Source organism: Macaca fascicularis, chromosome 7 (genome assembly GCF_037993035.2).
Source record: "Macaca fascicularis isolate 582-1 chromosome 7, T2T-MFA8v1.1".
Classification (NCBI taxonomy): domain Eukaryota; kingdom Metazoa; phylum Chordata; class Mammalia; order Primates; family Cercopithecidae; genus Macaca; species Macaca fascicularis.
In genome coordinates this window covers 38,847,719-38,867,041 of record NC_088381.1, presented here as the reverse complement: position 1 = coordinate 38,867,041, position 19,323 = coordinate 38,847,719, and positions in this window count along the sequence as shown.

Genomic DNA, 19,323 nt, shown 5'->3' with positions numbered 1-19,323 from the left:
CTCTCCCTGCTCACATGATTTCCTTGTGGCCGCTCTTGCCCCCTTTCCTGAAATCAGGAAAAGGACCTTTGCCTCTGAGCGTCAGAAGAGGAGGAGTCCAGTGGAGCCCACTGAACCACCATCATCTGTGTTTTAGAATCTTTGGTGATTCTGACAATTCGAGTTCTCCATGGATGACAATATCTGCGGCCCAGTAAACTGGTTTAGAAAACTTCATTAGCTGCCTGCCGCAGGGGAGCAAAGGGCTAGTCTGTCCCTCAGGTTCACCCCACTATGCTGTTGAGGCAGGGGTCCCTGGGCCCTCCCACCTGAGTCCCGCACCCTTGCTCCTCTCCTCAGATGAGGCTGGGACAGTTGATCTGCAGAGCTTTGGTGTCCCCACAGCAGGGGATGAGTAACACGTTTTCCCTACCCAGACAGCTGCCCTACAGCCTCCTTGTTCCTGCTTCTGGCTCAAGAGCCTGCTTAGATCAGGGTCTTTACTGTTACACCCGTTTTTACTCTCAATCGGTTTTGTTGAATTTAACTGGGGTTTGGAAGATTAAAAACAAAGTCAACATTTATTTCGTGATTCTCTGGAAGCCCAGTTGCAGTTTAATCTTCGCAACAGGCTCCCATTTCCACCAAGGTTATAGGGTCTCCACCACTGTTCCCTACCACCTCTTTTTTTTTTTTTTTTTTTTTTTTTGAGATGGGGTCTCACTCTATCGCCCAGCCTGGAGTGCAGTGGCGCGATCTTGGCTCACTGCAAGCTCCGCCTCCTGGGTTCGCGCTATTCTCCTGCCTCAGCCTCCCGAGTAGCTGGGACTACAGGCACCCGCCACCATGGCCGGCTAATTTTTTGTATTTTTAGTAGAGATGGGGTTTCACCATGTTAGTCAGGATGGTGTCGATCTCCTGACCTTGTGATCCGCCTGCCTTGGCCTTCCAAAGTCCTGGGATTACAGGCGTGAGCCACCGTGCCCAGCCCCATCATGCTTCTTAAACCTTGGCATGTATCAGAATCACCGGGTGTGTTTGTTAAAATTCATATTCCTGTGAAATCTCAATCTCGAAGAAATAGCTGCATGCCTGTGTTGATGGCAGCACATAGCCACAACTGCCAAGACATGAATCAAGCTAAGTGTCCATCAATAGATAAACAGATAAAGAAAATGTGGTATATATGCATGCTGGAATACTATCCAGCCTTTAAAAAGAAGGAAATATTGCATTTGCAGCAACCATGGATGAGTCTGGAGGATATTATGATGCTAAGTGAAATAATAAGCAAGCCAGAGATCCTGCGTGCCCCCTGGAATGTGAACTCTAAGGTAGTCACACACAGTAGCAGAGAGGAGAATGGTGGTTGCCAGGGGCTGTGGGCAGGGGGATTGGGGAAGTGTTGGTCAAAAGATACACAGTTTCAGTTATGCAAAGTAATTATCTCTGGAGATAAACAACAACAATAAACAAAGCGTGGTGGCTCATACCTGTAATCCCAACACTTTGAGTGGCCGAGGTGGGCGGATTGCTTGAGCCCAGAAATCTGAGGCCGACCTGAGCATCATAGTGGGACCCTGTCTCCACAGAAAACTTAAAAATTGGCCAGGTGTGGTGGTGCACACCTGTAGTCCCAGCTACTTATGGGGAGGTGGAGGCTGAGATGGGAGGATGGCTTGAGCCCAGGAGTTCAAGACCACAGTGGGCCATGATCACAGCCCTGCACTACAGCCTTGGCAACAGAGGGAGACTGTCTGAAAAAAAAAGGAGAGAGAGAGGCACTACTGATAGAGTATCAAAGAATGTCCACAGTTACCTGGAAAGGCTACTAAAAATATTTGTCTTTGAAAAAGTTAGTGGTTGCCAGGAGTTACGGAGGAAGAGAATGGCTTCAGATATATAAGGTAGCACAAGAGATCTGGGTGATGGAACTGACTGTCTTCACTGTGTGGCGGTTACATGAATCTGTACATGTGATAAAATCACACAGAACTAAGGACACACACATATGAGTTCATGTTAAACCTGGTAAAACCTGAATAAAGTTGCTGGATTTTTATCAATGTTGATTTTCTGGATATGATACTGTACTATAGTCATGCAAGGTGTTACCACTGGGGAAGGGTAGGTGAAAGGCCTGCAGGATCTTTCTGTATTATTTTTTTACAATTGCATGTAAACATATGATTATCTCCAAATAAAATGTTGTTTAAAAAAGTTTTAAGATGCATACCCCTGGGACCCTCCCCATACCTACTGAATAGAAATCTCTAAGAGGGTGAGGCTCAGCTATCTATATTTGAGAACAAGCTGCCCAGGGATTCTGTTGTGTAATCAATCTCAAAACCTGTTCTTCTCAAGACCTGATCTGGTTGAGCTGGAGCTCCCAGTGTCCTGCCTGCTGTGTTTAGGGGGTTTCATTTCCTGAACAGTGTCTTTGTGATTGTGGCTGAGCAGGGCTGGAGGCAGGAGGTAACGAAATACAGCTTTGCACCTGATCTCTTAGTTTTCAAATCTAAGCGTTTCATCTTCCCACAAGCTAGGCAGCTCCCTTGGGTGGGGTCTTGTTCTCTCTTCTCCAACCCTCTCCACCCTCAGTCCAGTGCATGGTGTGAAAGCCCAAAGCCGCAAGTTCAATTTCTCGGGTTCTTTCCTCCCATCCAGCATAGGCCCAAGAGTTGCTCTTTAGGTATTTGAATACTTCCTGAAATAGCAATGCCATTCCCAAAGCCCCTTTCTCCTGCCTCCTCACAGTAAGGACACAGCTTGTCCCTCATCCTACAGTAAACTCCTTGGACCTCTATTTGACAACAAAAACAGTGACTCTGTGCCAGGTGCCAGCTAAGCACTTCACTCCAAGCAACTCCATGAAGCAAGTAATATCATTATCCTTATTTTTCAGATGAGAGAAATAAGGCTCAGAGAGGTCCTGTGACGTGCTTAAGTCCACACAGCTAATAGATGGTGGAGTGGGGATTTGAACCTGGCTTCTGACCTAGAGTCTACTCTTTACCACCAAGTTGCTCTGGGCAGGCACCTGCCTCTGTGTCTCCTTGAGCCTTTGTAGGATATTCCCTGATTGTTCTTTCAATCTTTCCTTCCAGCCTCCCATGCAGGTTCCACAGCTTTGTCAGTTTGACACAGTGCTGTGACTTGACACACACTCTGCATGAGGCTTGATCACTTACTGGCTGTGTGATCTTAGGTAAGTTAATTAGCCTCTCTGGGTCTCAGTTTCCTCATCTATAAAATCAGATGCTATCTACGCATGGGTTACTGGGAGGGTTGTGTACAGGACTTAGCTCAGCACTACCACTAGTCGTTTACAATATCATATATCTAAGACATTTATAATGATTATCCTACGCCTTCGTCTTTTAGGGCAGGGCTTGGTAAACTACAGTTCATGGGTCAAAACTGAACAGTTTTTACATTTTTATTATTTATTTATTTATTGTTTTGAGGTGGAGTTTCATTTGTCACCCAGGTTAAAGTCCCGTGGCACGATCTCAGCTCACTGCAACCTCCGCCTCCCGGGTTCAAGTGATTCTCCTGTCTCAGCCTCCTAAGCAGCTGGGATTACAGGCACGTGCCGCAAACCCGGCTAATTTCTTTTTTTAATTTTTAGTAGAGATGGGGTTTCGCCACGTTGGCCAGGCTGGTCTAGAACTCCTGATCTCAAATGATCCACCTGCCTCAGCCTCCCAAAGTGTTGGGATTACAGGTGTGAGCCACCACGCCCGGGCCACATTTTTAAATCGTTGAAAAATAACCAAAAACATAACATTTCATGACATATGGAAATTATACGTCATTCAAATTTCAATGTCCCCAAATAAAGTTTTATTGGACTACACCACACTCATTTGTTTCCATAGTGTCTATGACTGCTTTCACACTGCCATGGCAGAGCTGAGTACATTGTTGCAACAGAGACTGCATGGGCCACAAAGGCAAAACTATTTTCTATCTGGCTCTTCATAGAAAATGTTTGCCAACCCCCATTCTAGAACATAAAAGTCTTATTCTAAAGGTACCTCCTGCACTTGAGCCCCTAGCAGTAAATATACAGCAGCAACAGTCTTGTTTATCTGCAGAACACATTGGAAGAAGTGGGTTGTGGAGCGCTGGCACAACACGAGCTTGGGACACAGGCAGCAGACAATGGGCATTAGGGACAGAAAAGGTAAGAAGAAGATAAGGTCACTGGCTGGGACTTAAAGAAACCCACCATCCTCTTCCCAACAGACATATTTTATCATTTGGCTTCCAGAATTTCCCAACCTCCCTTGCACTTAGTGGGGTCACGTGATTAAGGCCTGGACAATGACGTGTAAGCAGAATTGCTGTTCCAGCTTATAGAACACTTCCTTAAAATGTGCTAGCATGTGCTCCTCCCCTTCTCTTTGATCTTCCTTTTACCTTGTTGCCTGGAACATAGATGTGATGGCTGGGGTTCTGGCATCCATTTTGGACCATGAAGATAAGAACTACTTTCTAGGGACAGCAGAATAGTGGTGGAAATGGACTGGTTTCCTGAGAACTGGGAAGGACAGAGCCACAATCCAGCCCTGAACTGCTTGCCCCTAGACTTTTACATGAAAAAGAGAAAAAAAAATCCCACAAAAATAAAGGTGATTATATCTGCTAAAGCCATTGTTATTTTGGAATTTTTACTCTGAGATGAACTTACTAATCCTAACTGATATGGTCCTTATAGTGTTTTTTGGTGGTAACTTCCTCTTTTCTTCCCTTTTCAATTGTCCTTGATCTCCATTTAGACAGATGTCCCTGTCTGAAACCGTGGGAGAGCGATGATGGAGAAGGAGACGTGCTGTCCCTGGGGATTGAGGAGGCAGTGGGGAGCGCTGCGTTTTAAGAGGCCTTATGCCAATTTCTGTACCTACCCCCCTCAGCCTGGTAAACGAGGAGGTGCAGCACCTTCCTCTCAGCTTTGCACTGAGCCAGGCACATACAAAGATGTTTCCATTTATTTTATTTTATTTTTATTTTTTGAGATGGAGTCTTGCTCTGTCGCCCAGGCTGGAGTGCAGTGGTGCGATCTCGGCTGACTGCAACCTCCACCTCCTGGGTTCAAGTGATTCCCCTGCCCCAGCCTCCTGAGTAGCTAGGATTACAGGTGCCCGCCACCACACCTGGCTGATTTTTGTATTTTTAGTAGAGACAGGGTTTCACCATGTTAAGTCAGGCTGGTCTTGAACTCCTGACCTCGTGATATGCCCGCCTCGGCCTCCCAAAATGCTGGGATTACAGGCCTGAGCCACCGTGCCCGGACCTATTTATTTTTTATTTATTTTTTATGGCTTATTTTTTATGTCTTAAGCTAGCTACTTTATTATCATCATTTACTGTCTGATAGTCACCCAAGTACTGAAGGCAAGCATTGCCTTTATAAAATTGAGAACTGATCACTTCACTGTCTCCTCTAAAACTTTGGGTGCCTAACATCTCACATTGCTATAAGGGAAAGGACAAAGTCCTTAGTCCAGCCACAAAAGCCCTTCACAATCTGGCTAAAGCCAACCTCTTCATTTCCTCTCCCACCTCTCCCACTCGGAAAACCAGTGTAGCCACTGTGAGGTAACCTACCAACGTCAGCCATCCAGAGGCATCCGGTCCCACAGTGTGGTGTACAGGTGGCCACTAGAGGGACTCTTCTCAAAGTTAACAACAGAATGAGTGTGCCTCTGTGTGTATGCGCGCGCGTGCGTATGTACGTGTGTACGTGCGCACGCATGCGCGTGCCTGAGTAGCACGTGGGCTTGAAGGCTGGATTATCAACTTCCCCACCTAAGAGCAGGTGATAGAAGATGCTGACCTGGATTGGGGCCTTGGGTTGGATCAGGCCCTGGGGAGCAGGGAGGAAACGGGGGTTGGGAATGGAAGGAGGGAAGGAGCCCTGGCAAGTTTGGTATAGACCAGCTTTGCTTTCTTAACCCTCCCCATATGCATTCAGGGACGGAAGACAATGGAATACATTTTTGAGTTAGGGCTTGAATCCCTTGCTTTCCTAACTCAAGAATTCAGGGGCCACATAGAAATGGACAGCACAGTATCCCTCTCTATCTAATCTCACTTCCCCTACTCAGGAATCAACTGGAGTCACAGAGTAAGGAATATTTATACTTTGTATTTTAGGAGAAAAAAATACATTGAGGTATAAGATAAAATATTTGCTCTCTGATACCTAATGATCAGTATTTTATAAAAACCTAATTATTAGTCTTACAGAACTGAAGTGATTACTTAAGAGTCAGGTTATTTAAAATATTGCATCTTTTAGGCTGCTTATATGTGATTATTTTATAAAACCAGAATGATGACAACATGGTTTATAATTGTCATTGCTTTCGTGACCACATTTTGGCTATTTTAGAATGAAGTTCAGTTTCCTCAAACTGATGTTCGAGACCCTCAAGCATATGACCCGCATTTCCCTCAGGCAGCTGGGCAATCTTACTGCCCACTCACTTCTCTCTTTCACTGTCAGAGTTCTTCATGCTAGGAACTTGTCCTGCCCTCTCCTTTGCCTTCGAAATACAATCCCTTTAGAGACAGCTGTTCTGTCATCCTTAGAATCTGCAGCACAGACTTCAACACTGTAGAATATATTATACTGTATCTATTTGTTTCTTCAAGTTGCGTGTGCAGAAGCCTCATTCCTAAACAAAACTGTAAGCTACTTAAAGATGAGGACTCTGACATTCTTTTCTATTTCTCTTCTTTCCTTTTCTTTTTAAATTATTAGGGTCAGGCCAGTAGCAGCAGGCTGTCAATAAATGTCTCTGAATTACCGCTAAATTTGCCACTTGTTCAAAGGCAGGCATTTGACTTGCAAGTGCACTAGGAGCTAAAGGGAACCAGCAATCATAAAACCCGGTGAAATGCAATTTCCTGTTTTGTGTAGCACTCGAGTCAAATATTTCTGCTCTATCTCCTAGGAAATATAGAACAAATCGAACTTGAAAAAATGTAAGGAAGTCATCCTGAATGGTTGCTAAAGAAACAAAATAAAGCATCAGGTTTTCCTAACCATGGATTCCACAGCTGACAAAGTGAATAGTAAGGCCAGCCTTGGCCATGTGTGACCCAGAGCCAGCTGCCACCTGCGCAGGTGTGGCTCATATTCCATTCTTTTCCATTGGTTTTGGTTAACATTTACATCCTCCACTGCAAGTGAGAGGCTGACTGGAGGGTGGTCTCCTGGCAGCCAAGGCAAAGGGCCAAGGACCAGATGGCAGCGGGTGTGTGTGGAGGGGCCAGCGGTCCTTCACCCCTCTTCTGCAGAGTCCTCGGTGTTGCAGGCCTGGGGCGCAGCAGTGGAGGCAGAGGCCAGAGTACATTTCCAAGACCCTCCTTCTGCCAGCTGCTTCTGCTGGGGGTCTGCCTGCGAGAGGCACTGATAGAAGCTGAAAGCAGGAAGAAGAAATGAGGCTCTGTGGCCTCCTGCCTCTTGAAGGGGCCTCTGGCCATGGCAGCAGCCAGAGGATGTGGGCTCCTGGTTCCCGATCAGAACCCCGCGGAGCCCCGTGAGCACAGTGGCAAAGCCTCCAACAGGCCAGTGCCGTGCTGGCCAGTCAGGTTGCCCGCATCCTGATGTCTGGACGATCTTCTTCTCCCTTGTGCTCCCCCAGCCCCTTCAGCACCTTTTGCAACTAGTTTTCTGCATGAAATCCCAGCCTCGGAATGAACTCTGTAAGGCCGGGTCCACACCTGGTAGAGGGGCTGCAGTGAGGGTATGTTCAGCAGGCCTGAATTTCAGCCATAAATGTGGGGATAAGATAAATAGTTCATTTCCTTTGCTTTGCTTTTTTTCTTCTTCTTCTTTTTTTGAGACAAGGTCTCGCTGTGTTGCCCACGTGGGAGTACAGTGGCACAACCATGGCTCACTGCAACGTCAACCTCCTGGACTCAAGCGATCCTCCCACCTCAGCTTCCTGAGTAGCTGGGACCACAGACTTGCACCACCACACTTGGCTAATTTTTACAGTTTTGTAGAGACAGAGTCTTACCATGTTGCCCAGGCTGGTCTCTAGCTCCTGGGCTCAAGTGATCCTCTCAGCTTGGCCTCCCAAAGTACTAGGATTACAGGTGTGAGCCACCTTGCCCAACCATGTTTGCTTTTCTTAAATACACTTAATTTAACCTTCGAGTCCAGTGACTGCTGGGCAGTCATCGCTAGGGCTGTGCTGCTGTCCAGGGGAGCACAGAGGTTCTGGCCATTCTTGGGGCCAGGCACTGGCGAGGCCCCCATGCTGCAGTCAGCAGGCCCCCACTGTATTAGTCTGCACCGTGCTTCAGGGCTGCCCGCTCTGTTGGGCTTTCTTCTACTGGGAGCGCAGGAGTCTTTGTGAAGTCTGGGGCCCAGGCCTAGGATGCAGCCTGCCTGGGCCTTCGCGCAGTGCTTCCCTCTGAGGTCCTGCCACCTCATGAGCTCTGCCAGCGAATAGGATGCTCGCCCTGTTTCCTAGTGGGAATCACACACTTGACTCTCTTGTCTCTACCCTGGAGGAATTTCCTTTGGGTCTGAGACAATTCTTTTCCCTCCTCTGCTTCCTTCAAAGTCCCTCCATCTAATCTCAATAAGCCTGTGCTTTTGGAAATAAAACCCAGGAAGGGGCCTGGAGGGAGCTACCACTCCTGCCCTGCCTCAAATCTCCCCTGAGGTAAGGAGGCCAGGATCTCCTATCTGCTCAAATGGGGGAAGGGAAGGAGAACTCCAGGGAGAATAATTTAAACTGATTTCTTCCAAGCTTCTCCTGCCAGAATTGAATATGCCCGGGAGCTATATCACTTCTGTAGCATTCCTGCCAATATGCCCTAACCTGAATCTAACCATGAAGAAACAATCAAATTCGAATTGAATAACAGTCTACAAAATGTCTGCCTGTGCTCTTCCAAAATGTCAATGTCCTGAAGGAAAAAGGCCAAGCAAGTCTTCCAGGAGAAAGGAGACTCACAAAGACATGACAGCTAAGTGCAGTGGGGATCTTGAACTGGAAGCAGGATTAGGGAAAAAAAATGCTACAAAAGACCGGGCGCGGCGGCTCAAGCCTGTAATCCCAGCACTTTGGGAGGCCGAGACGGGCGGATCACGAGTTCAGGAGATCGAGACCATCCTGGCTAACACGGTGAAACCCCGTCTCTACTAAAATACAAAAAAAATTAGCCGGGCGAGGTGGCGGGCGCCTGTACTCCCAGCTACTCAGGAGGCTGAGGCAGGAGAATGGCGTGAACCCGGGAGGCGGGGCTTGCAGTGAGCTGAGATCCGGCCACTGCACTCCAGCCTGGGCAACAGAGCTAGACTCCGTCTCAAAAAAAAAAAAAAAAATGCTACAAAAGATGTTGTTGAGACAATTGTTAAAATTTGAATATCATCTATCTATCTATCTATCTATCTATCTATCTATCTATCTATCTATTTTTGAGATGGAGTCTCCGTCTGTCACCCAGGTTGGAGGGCAGTGGCGCGATCTCGGCTCACTGCAACCTTTGCCCCCAGGATTTAAGTGATTCTTCTGCCTCAGCGGCCTGAATAGGTGGGACTACTGGTGCACACCACCACGCCTGGCTAATTTTTGTATTTTTAGTAGAGATGGGGTTTCACCATATTGGCCAGGCTGATCTCAAACTCCTGACCTCGTGATCCACCCACCTTGGCCTCCCAAGGTGTTGGGAGCCACCACACCTGGCCTCATCTGTATATTATACAGGGGTATTATTATAGTGTTGAATTTCCTCTGTTCATTGTATTGAGGTTATGTAAGAAAGCATCCTTGTTCTCAAGATGCACACTGAAGTATTTCAGAGGCATGGTGTCTTCAATGAACTCTCAAATGGTTCAGCTACACATATATACATACATATACATATATACATGTATATATACCTATGCATATATGCATACACATATAAACATATATGTATATATCATACGTATGTATTTAGAGCATATGTACATATAGTCAAATTGCATATATATGTATATATTAAGCAAGTGAAATAAGATATTAACAATTGGTGAATCTAGGCAGACTGTGTGGGAGAGTTGGCTTACTCTCAGAGGGGAAACAGTTCTGCCAGCGACGCGTCTGAACTGGCACGAAGACCACAGCAGACAAAAGCTCCCATGGACGCCACTTCAAGTTACCAGGACGGGAGGAGAAGCAGGTGATGAGGCCCATGTTTCTCCCAGGAGTGAAAAGTGAAGGCTTTGGTGGGGGGTGCAGAGTTGGCCCAGGGAGTGGGAGGTGGTGGTGGGAATTGGATTCAGTTAAGGAAGAGCTACAAGATGGAATGCATCAGAGGGGCTCTGGAGAATTCACAGGATTCTACTGAGTGGTGTGTGGGTTGAAAGCAGAGGGTTTCAAAGCAGCCGTGGACAGGGCTGGCTCTGGATGGGGTCTTTGGGAGGGTAAGGAGAGTAGAGGAAGGGTCCCGGGTTCCTGATCACTTGGCAAGTAGTGGGCATAATAATTTCTAATAATTTAGTGGGAGTTGAACATGTTTCAAGTGAGGCAGAGTACAAGGGGGTTGTCAGGGAGAAAACAGGTTGCGGCTTAGATGAAGCGTAGGCAGGAGCCATTGCAGGTGCTGAGCTGACTCACCCCCAGTGGAATCTTCTCCACCATGTTGGTTACCTCAGTTGGATGATGATAAAAGGTAGCTGGCTGCTCTTGAACCTGGGCTGGTATATCAAAAGCAAATCCAAAGAGGCTGTAATCAGACAGGTGAGTGTTGGCTGTGGACTGAGGCATCAGTGATCATGAAGATCCAGGCCAAACTCACAGGCTGCTCCAGCCTTCTGCATGGATGTGTATGTGAGAGGCAGGTGACAGCCCTAGTCTCCTCCTGAAGAAATGCTCTTAGGTGTTGTGAGAAATGTAGGTGTACAAAGGACCAGAGGGAAAAGGGTATGACCCTGTGGGCAACACCACATTCAAATCTCGAGAGGCGGTTTCAGGCGCTCATCCCAGCCAACCATACGGGGTACCCACGTGTTAGCTCGTTACTGTGTCCAGTGCCCTGACAGCAGCATTGCATAATGTGGCAAACCCTCACCAGGGATGCTGGTGTGGAGGAGTCCAAGAGGCTAAGAAAAGGCAGCTTTGGGCTGGGCGTGGTAGCTCACACTTGTAATCCTAGCACTTTGGGAGGCTGAGGCGGGCAGATCGTTGAGGTCGGGAGTTCAAGACTAGCCTGGCTGACATGGTGAAATCCTGTCTCTACTAAAAATACAAAAAATTAGCTGGGCATGGTGGCGGGCGCCTGTAATCCCAGCTACTTGGGAGGCAGAAGCAGGAGAATCGCTTGAACTTGGGAGGCTGAGGTTGCAGTGAGCTGAGTTTGCTCCACTGCACTCTAGCCTGGGCAGCAAGAGTGAGATGCTGTCTCAAAAAAAAAAAAAAGAAAGAAAGAAAGAAAGGCAGCTTCAGCCAGGTGCAGCAACTCACACCTGTAATCCTAGCACCTTGGGAGGCCCAGGCAGGCGGATCACCTGAGGTCAGGAGTTTGAGACCAGCCTGGACAACATGGCGATACCCTGTCTCTACTAAAAATACAAAAAAATTAGCTGGGCAAGGTGGTGCATGCCTGCAATCACAGCTACTCAGGAGGCTGAGGCAGGAGAATCACTTGAACCTGGGAGGTGGCAATTGCAGTAAACCAAGATTGTACCACTGTACTCCAGCCTAGGCGAGAGAGTGAGACTCCATCTGAAAAAAAGAAAAAAAAAAAGAAAAGGCAGCTTCGACCTTCCATTAATCATCACCCCAGGAGTGGGGATCGGGGAATTGGATCTATACAGCTGAAAATTCAGAGCTTTCACGGAACCCAAGGAGTGGAAGGAGAGGTTAAAAGGGTAACAATGAGATAGTTATAAGGTGCAGTGGAGTTACATCAGGCATGTATTTCCTCAGTAAATTCAAACATCTGTGCTAGAGGCTGCAGTAGAAGGCAGAGGGAAAAAGAGGAGAGAATGAGAGCAAGAGCAGGTATGAGAGAAAAATAACCCCCCGGGGTGCCTCACCACTCCTTCTTGTCCCTTTACCTGGGCCACACTTTTGAAAATAGTCCTTTTGCTAAGCGTCATTTAATCGTTGCTAGCTTTGAATATGTCCTCTCCAAAACGCATGTGTTGGGTATTTAATCCTCATGCAACAGTGCTGTGGGGTGTGGCCTCTGGGAGGTGCTCAGGTCCTGAGGGCTCTGCTCTCATCAATGGATCAATGCCATTATCAAAAGGGCTTGCAGGAGTGGGGTTGCCTTCAGCTCTTCTGCCATGTGCAAATGAGTTCTTCTCATGCTCTTCTACCTTCCACCATGTGAGGGCACAGTAAGGAGGCCCACCCCAGATGCCAGTGCTTTGGTTTTGGACTTCCCAGCCTCCAGAACCGTGAGAGGATACATTTCTGTTCTTTTTACATTACCTAGTCTCGGGTATTCTGTTACAGCAGCAAAAGTGGACTAAGATAGTCACCCTCTGTGACTGCCTATTGCTCCTTGCCAGAGCCTTGTCCTAGACAATGGTAAAGGTTATTTAGACTGTATGGGATACTGGCATTCCATGCATTTAGAGGAAAATGTTATCCTCAAAGCTTTTTACCTGGAAATGGTGCAGTTAAATACATACCTGTAGATGTAGAGGCTTTTATCAGTAGAACAGAGAAGCCAAAACCCAGGCCACACTCTGGTGACTGATCTCTTAACTCCCAAAGTCCAAGCTGATCCCACTGGGAGCCGAAGGGTACCACTGTGCCGTGTGTGTGTGTGTGTGTGTGTGGGCAGGGGTGTGGAGAAAAGGGGATGAGGATCCTTCTAGGTTTACAGGTTCCCTGCTCAGATCCAGGACTCTTTACACGTGGTTCCGGATGATTCATATGTGCTTAACGCGTAATAGAAACCCTGTGGTTATAGGTGGAACAAACTCAACCTCCTACAATAGTAGCTACAGAGCACTGAGGTTACAGGTGTATTTGTGTATATATAGAGAAAATTCTAAGAGTATTCGCCAGTTGGTTAACAGTGGTTACTTCTGGCAGACAGGATTAGAGAGGGCTTTTATCTTTCTGCTTTGGATATTTCCCTCTTAATTAGCACTTTAAAACACTTTGTTTTTGAGACAAGGTCTTGCTCCGTTGCCCAGGCTGGAGTGCAGTGGTGTAATCATAGCTCACTGCAGCCTTGAACTCCTATGCTGAAGCAATCCTCCCGCCTCAGCCTCCCAGGTAGCTGGGACGTACAGGCATGTACCACTGCACACAGCTATTTTCCTGTAGAGATGGGGTCTTGTTTTGCTGCCCAGGCTGGTCTCAAACGCCTGACTTCAAGCAACCTTCCTTCCTTGGTCTTCTGAAGTGCTGGAATTACTGGTGTCAGCCGCCGTAATGCCCATTCAGTAATCCCATTTTAAAAAATGGGATCATTGAATGTTACAGAAATTCTTTGAAATTTTTATTTCAGTTGCACTAAATTTCAACAGGAACTTAATAAAGAGTTGCATCTTTAGAATAATTTATATCCGTATCCTGTACATGGTATGTTTCATTCAATATTACTTTTATACTTTACAAAACATTTGGTGATGTGTATATGTGTGTGTGTGTGTGTATGTAAGAATAACTATAAAATACATCAAGAGTCTTCTCTGTGTTAGCCATTGTCCATTCATAGGCCTCACTTTTAAGACTATGAAGCAGGTATTAACAGATGAAACAGGCTCCAGGCTTGGTGGGGAAGTGGGATGTGGAACTGGGCTCCCATTCTAGATCCAGATGAGATAAAAGCTTCAGCTTTTCTCTCCAATGCTTTATTCTACACCATGCTGTACTCTAGGTTTCCCACATTCTAAAGTGCGTAAGCTGGAGAAGCTATGCGATATCTATCACATAGTTCTTTAAGCTATTTCTCCTTTAGGCAACTAATTATGATCCGGAGTATACTCTAAAACATGTATTAGTATAAAGTTATGAATTTTCCCTTAAAAGATTGAATACTCTGAAATGTAACTTCCTTCTAATGACTGTACTGGCCTATAAGAAATACTTTTATTTCTAGAATTCAAGACTTTAATTAGCATTAAAAGTAATCACCCTCAAGCACTTTCGGAATGTACTATACTTTATCCGTTTCACATACCAGTAGTCATTTTTTCTTCAGGGTAGTTTTTAATTATTGTAAAGATATTGTTATCTTTTGAAACAGGCATTCTAGAAGAAAGCTAGTGACAGAGATGTGATGCAGACAGATGTGTGTCTCTTTTCTCTCAGAGCCTCTAAGCCAGCTACAGAGCAGCTCTCAGGGTGGGAGGTGAGAGCTGGAGCTCTGAAGTTCAGTGGAGCTAGTTTGAATTCTAATTCTGTCATTTCCTTGTTGCATGTCCTTGAGTAAATTATTTAACTTCTTTATAAGTCAGGAAAATAGAAACCCACTGGCTATCACCCAGGCTGGAGTGCAGTGGTGTGATCTCGGCTCGTTACAACCTCTGCCTCCCAGGTTCAAGGGATTCTCCTGCCTCAGCCTCCCAAGTAGCTGGGACTACAGGCGTGAGTCACCATGAGCAGTTAATTTTTTTTGACGGAGTCTCGCTCTGTTGCCAGGCTGGAATGCACTGGCGCAATCTTGGCTCACTGCAACCACTGACTCCCCGGTTCAAGTGATTCTCCTGCCTCAGCCTCTCGAGTAGCTGGGACTACAGGCACATGCCACCACACCCAGCTAATTTTTGTATTTTTAGTGGAGACGGGGTTTCACTATGTTGGCCAGACTGATCTCGAACTCCTGACCTCGTGATCCACCGTCCTCAGCCTCCCAAAGTGTTGGGATTACAGGTGTGAGCCATGGTGCCCGGCCTAATTTTTGTATTTTTAGTAGAGACAAGGTTTTGCCATATTGGCCAGGCTGGTCTCGAACTCCTGACCTCAAGTGATCTGCCCACCTCAGCCTCCCAAAGTACCGGGATTGCAGGTGTGAGGCACCATGCCCAGCTTCAACAGAGATAATTTAATATAGAGAATTGGTTAAATTGGTGCTGGAGGACTGCAAAAGTGAAAAGGCAATGTTGAGTGAACACAGAAAGCAAAACTGCAGGAAGCAGCTACTGCCTCTAGGCTGAGAGGGACAAACAGAAGAAGCCGGGGTTTCTAGAACCTAGAGTCTCAACAAAACGAGACTCTGAGGTCCCTAATTCCAGGTTTTTGACTCCTGGATGGCATTTCTGGACCCATCCTGGGCCAGAGAGAAGCCTGCTGCCCTGCAGGGTGAGTCCCAGGCCTGACATCATTCACCCACAAGCTGAGTGGAGAGCCCTTGGGCCTTGAGTGAACATCAGTAGTAGCCAGGTTGTACTTGCCAAGGGCCTGGGGTGGTGGTGGCCACAGGGAGACACTCCTATATATAGAAAGGAAAGGAAAGAATGGGAAAAATCTTTGTCTTGCAGCTTGGGTACCAGCTCAGCCACAGTAGGATAGAGCATCAGGTACATTCCTAAGGTTCTGACTCCAGGCCCTGGTTTCTGGATGACATTTCTGGATCCACCCTGGGCCAGTGGGGAGCTCGCCACCCTGAAGGAAGGACACAAGCATGTCTGGATTCACCACCCGCTGACTGAAGAGCACTTGGGCCTTAAAAACACTGGTGATAGCCAGGCAGTGGTCACCATGGGCCTTGGGCAAGACCCAATGCTGTGCTGGCTTCTGGTCTGACCCAGTGCAGTCCCAGTGGTGGTGGCCACAAGGGTGCTTGTGTTACATCTCCCCCAGCTCCAGCCACCGTGGCATGGAGAGAGAGACTCCGTTTGTTTGGGGGAAAGTAAAGGAAGAGAACAAGAGCCTCTACCTGGCAATCCAAGGAATTATCTCAGACCACCAAGGCGGTATCTCTACAGTCTGCAAGAGTCACAGTGTTACTGAGCTTGGGGGTTCCCCCTAATGCAGATACAGCTGCAGTGACCAAAGATTTAGATCACAACACTCAATTCCTTTTGAATACTTGGAAAGCCTCCCCAAGAAGGACAGGCACAAACAAGTCCAGACTGTGAAGATTGTAGTAAATGTCTAACTCTTTAATGCCCAGGCACAGTCAGACATCCACAAGCATCAAGATTGCCGAGAAAAACATGACCTCACCAAACGAACTACATAAGGCACCAGGGACCAATCTTGGATAAACAGAGACATGTGACATTTTAGACAGAGAATTCAAAATAGCCGTTTTGAGGAAGCTAAATTAAATTCGCTATAAAATAGAGAAGAAATTCTGAATCCTATCAGATAAATTTAACGAATAGATTGAAAAATGTTAAAAAATCAAGCAGGAATTTTGGAGCTGAAAAATGTAATTGACACACTGAAGAAAGCATCAGAGTCTCTCAATGACAGAATTGATCAAGCAGAAGGAACAACTAGTGAGCTTGAAGACAGGCTATTTGAAAATACCGTCAGAGCAGACAAAATAAAAAAGAATAAAAAAGAACAAAGCATGCCTCCAAGATGTAAAAAAAAATCCTCAAATGGGCAAATCTAAGAGTTATTGATCTTAAAGAGGAGGTGGAGAGAGAGATCAGGGTAGAAAGTTTATTCAAAGTAGTAATAACAGAGAACTTTACAAACCTAGAGAGGGATATCAATATTCAAGTACAAGAAGAGTAAGAACACCAAGTAGGTTTAACCCAAAGAAGACCACCTCAAGGCATTTAATAATCAAACTACAAAGGTCAAGGATAAATAAAGGATCCTAAAAGCAGCAAGAAAAAAGAAACAAATTACATACAAAAGAGTTTCAATACTTCTGACAGCAGACGTCTCAGTGGAAACTTTACAGTCTAGGAGAGAGTGGGAAGACATATTTAAAGCACTGAGGGAAATAAACTTTTATCCTGGAATAGTCATCTAGCAAAAATATCCTTGAAACATGAAGAAGAAATAAAGACTTTTCCAGACAAACAGAAGCTGAGGCATCGTTATCAACGCCAGATCTGTCCTACAAGAAATGCTAAAGTGAGTTATTCAATCTGAAAGTAAAGGTAATTAATGAGTAATAAGAAATCATCTGAAGGTACAAAATAACTGGAATGAGGACTTCTCCAGAACATGGTAGAAAATCATTTACTTACTCTAACATGGAGCTCCACCCACAGCAATATGGTGAACACAAGGGCTTTCCTTTGATCGAGAGTAGAAGAGACCAACATGGCAGCCACGCATTTATTCATTAGTGGGGAATGGGGTGAAAGGCATTGTCTCTCAGAAGAGCCCTGAGGCCCTGGTGGAGGCCTCCCGCAGCGTCCAGATCCCCTCCAGACATATGTCTATGTCTGGTGTAGTACAGAGCAACCCATGGTGGTCCTGATGACCCATAGAGTGGGCTCAGTTATCATTTGGAAGGCCATTGTATACAGAAATATTAGCAATATTAGCACTATTTGGATGAAATGTGATTGGCATGTGTTGTAAGAATAATTTCAATGTTAATCTCAGTCAGAATGGAGTTGTTTTCTTCTCTACTTTACAGATTGGTGTATGGAAAAAACAAAGAGGGGAAACATGACAAAATATTGTGCATGGTAATATTCAATTTATGTAGAAAAGTATTTATATGACTAGAAAAAACTGGAAGGATATAATAAACAACAAAATGCTAATAGCAATTCATGCTAATAGCAATTCATGCTATAGCAATCCTTCCTTCCTTCCTTCCTTCCTTCTTTCTCTTTCTTTCTTTCTTTCTCTTTTTTCTTTCTTTCTTTCTTTCTTTCTTTCTTTCTTTCTTTCTTTCTTTCTTTCTTTCTTTCTTTCTTTCTTTCTTTTCTTTTTTTTTTTTTTTGACGGCATCTTGCTCTGTTGCCCAGGTTGGAGTGCAATGGCACGATCTCGGCTCACTGCAACCTCTGCCTCCTGGGTTCAGGCGATTCTCCTGCCTCAGCCTCCTGGGTAGCTGGGATTATAGGCACACCCACCACGCTTGGCTAATTTTTATATTTTTAGTAGAGACAGGGTTTCACCATGTTGGTCAGGCTGGTTTTCAACTCCTGACCTTGTGATGCACCCGCCTTGGCCTCCCAAAGTTCTGGGGTTACAGGTGTGAGCCACCACACCCAGCCACTAATAGCAATTATTTCTGAATGTTGAACTTATGAATAATTTAAAATTTCCCACGTTTTCTAAAATTTCTGCCAAATATATGCAGTTATCAAATTACACCATAAATGCTATGACAATTTTTTTTTTTTTTTTGAGATGGAGTCTTGCTGTGGCCCAGGCTGGAGTGCAATGGTGCAATCTGGGCTCACTGTAACCTCCATCACCCGGGTTCAAGCAATTGTCCTGCCTCAGCCTCCCAACTGGCTGGGACTACAGGTGCGTGCCGACACGCCCGGCTAATTTTTTGTATTTTTAGTAGAGACAGGGTTTCACCATGTTGGCCAGGATGGTCTCAATCTTTTGACCTCGTGATCCACCCGCCTCGGCCTCCCAAAGTGCTGGGATTACAGGCGTGAGCCCAGCCAACAATGTTTTAAAAAGGAAAAGAAAAGTGGTAGAGGAGCAGAGTCCCATGGGCTAGGGACAGGGACACTGGCAAGTCAAGTTCCTGAGCCCAAGGTGTCTGCACAGGCGCAGGGTAAACTTGCACAGACTGTCAATATCTATTTCCTGGTTGACTTATTTAAATCTCTAAGGAAAAGTTATGGTGAATCAAAATGAGGAAACATTTGAAGTGCACATAAGGAAGCCATCCTTGAGTCTTCCGTTTTTCACACTAAGTATCTAAAAGGTCCGTGCATGTAGTCTTAGATAGGATACCACTCCGAGATGTCTATCCAAAGAGAGAGAGAACATTTTAAGGTGTAAGTCCTGCAATGAGAAGGCTAATAAAATACAGTATAAGTTAAATATTCGTATCCTAGTAGGAGCCTCTTTTTTTCTGAAAGAAAAGAAAGAAAATCAGAGCAAAGTTTTGTTCACAGTGACACTCCTACAATGGATTCTCATCTTCATTCCTCCAAAGAGAACATTTCCACAGTTTAGTTCTCTCTCCATTACATTTTGCAGGCCTTTGATCTCCTCAAATCCATCCTTTAGGAATAGTCAACTAATTAATCTTCTCCCAGAAGCAGATGCTTTGGAGAAAATGGTAATTAGGTGAGCAAAAAAGCTTTCATCTCAAATATTTACTAATGAGTAGGAATGTTCAGCTTACCTTAAAGACCTGAGACAGGCCCCAGAAGGCCCCAGAGTTCTGTCCACCCAGTCATCTGTGGCCTGGTTTTGAAAAGCCCTTTATTTTTTCTTCTTCAACTAACTTTCTCATACAGCATCATGCTTT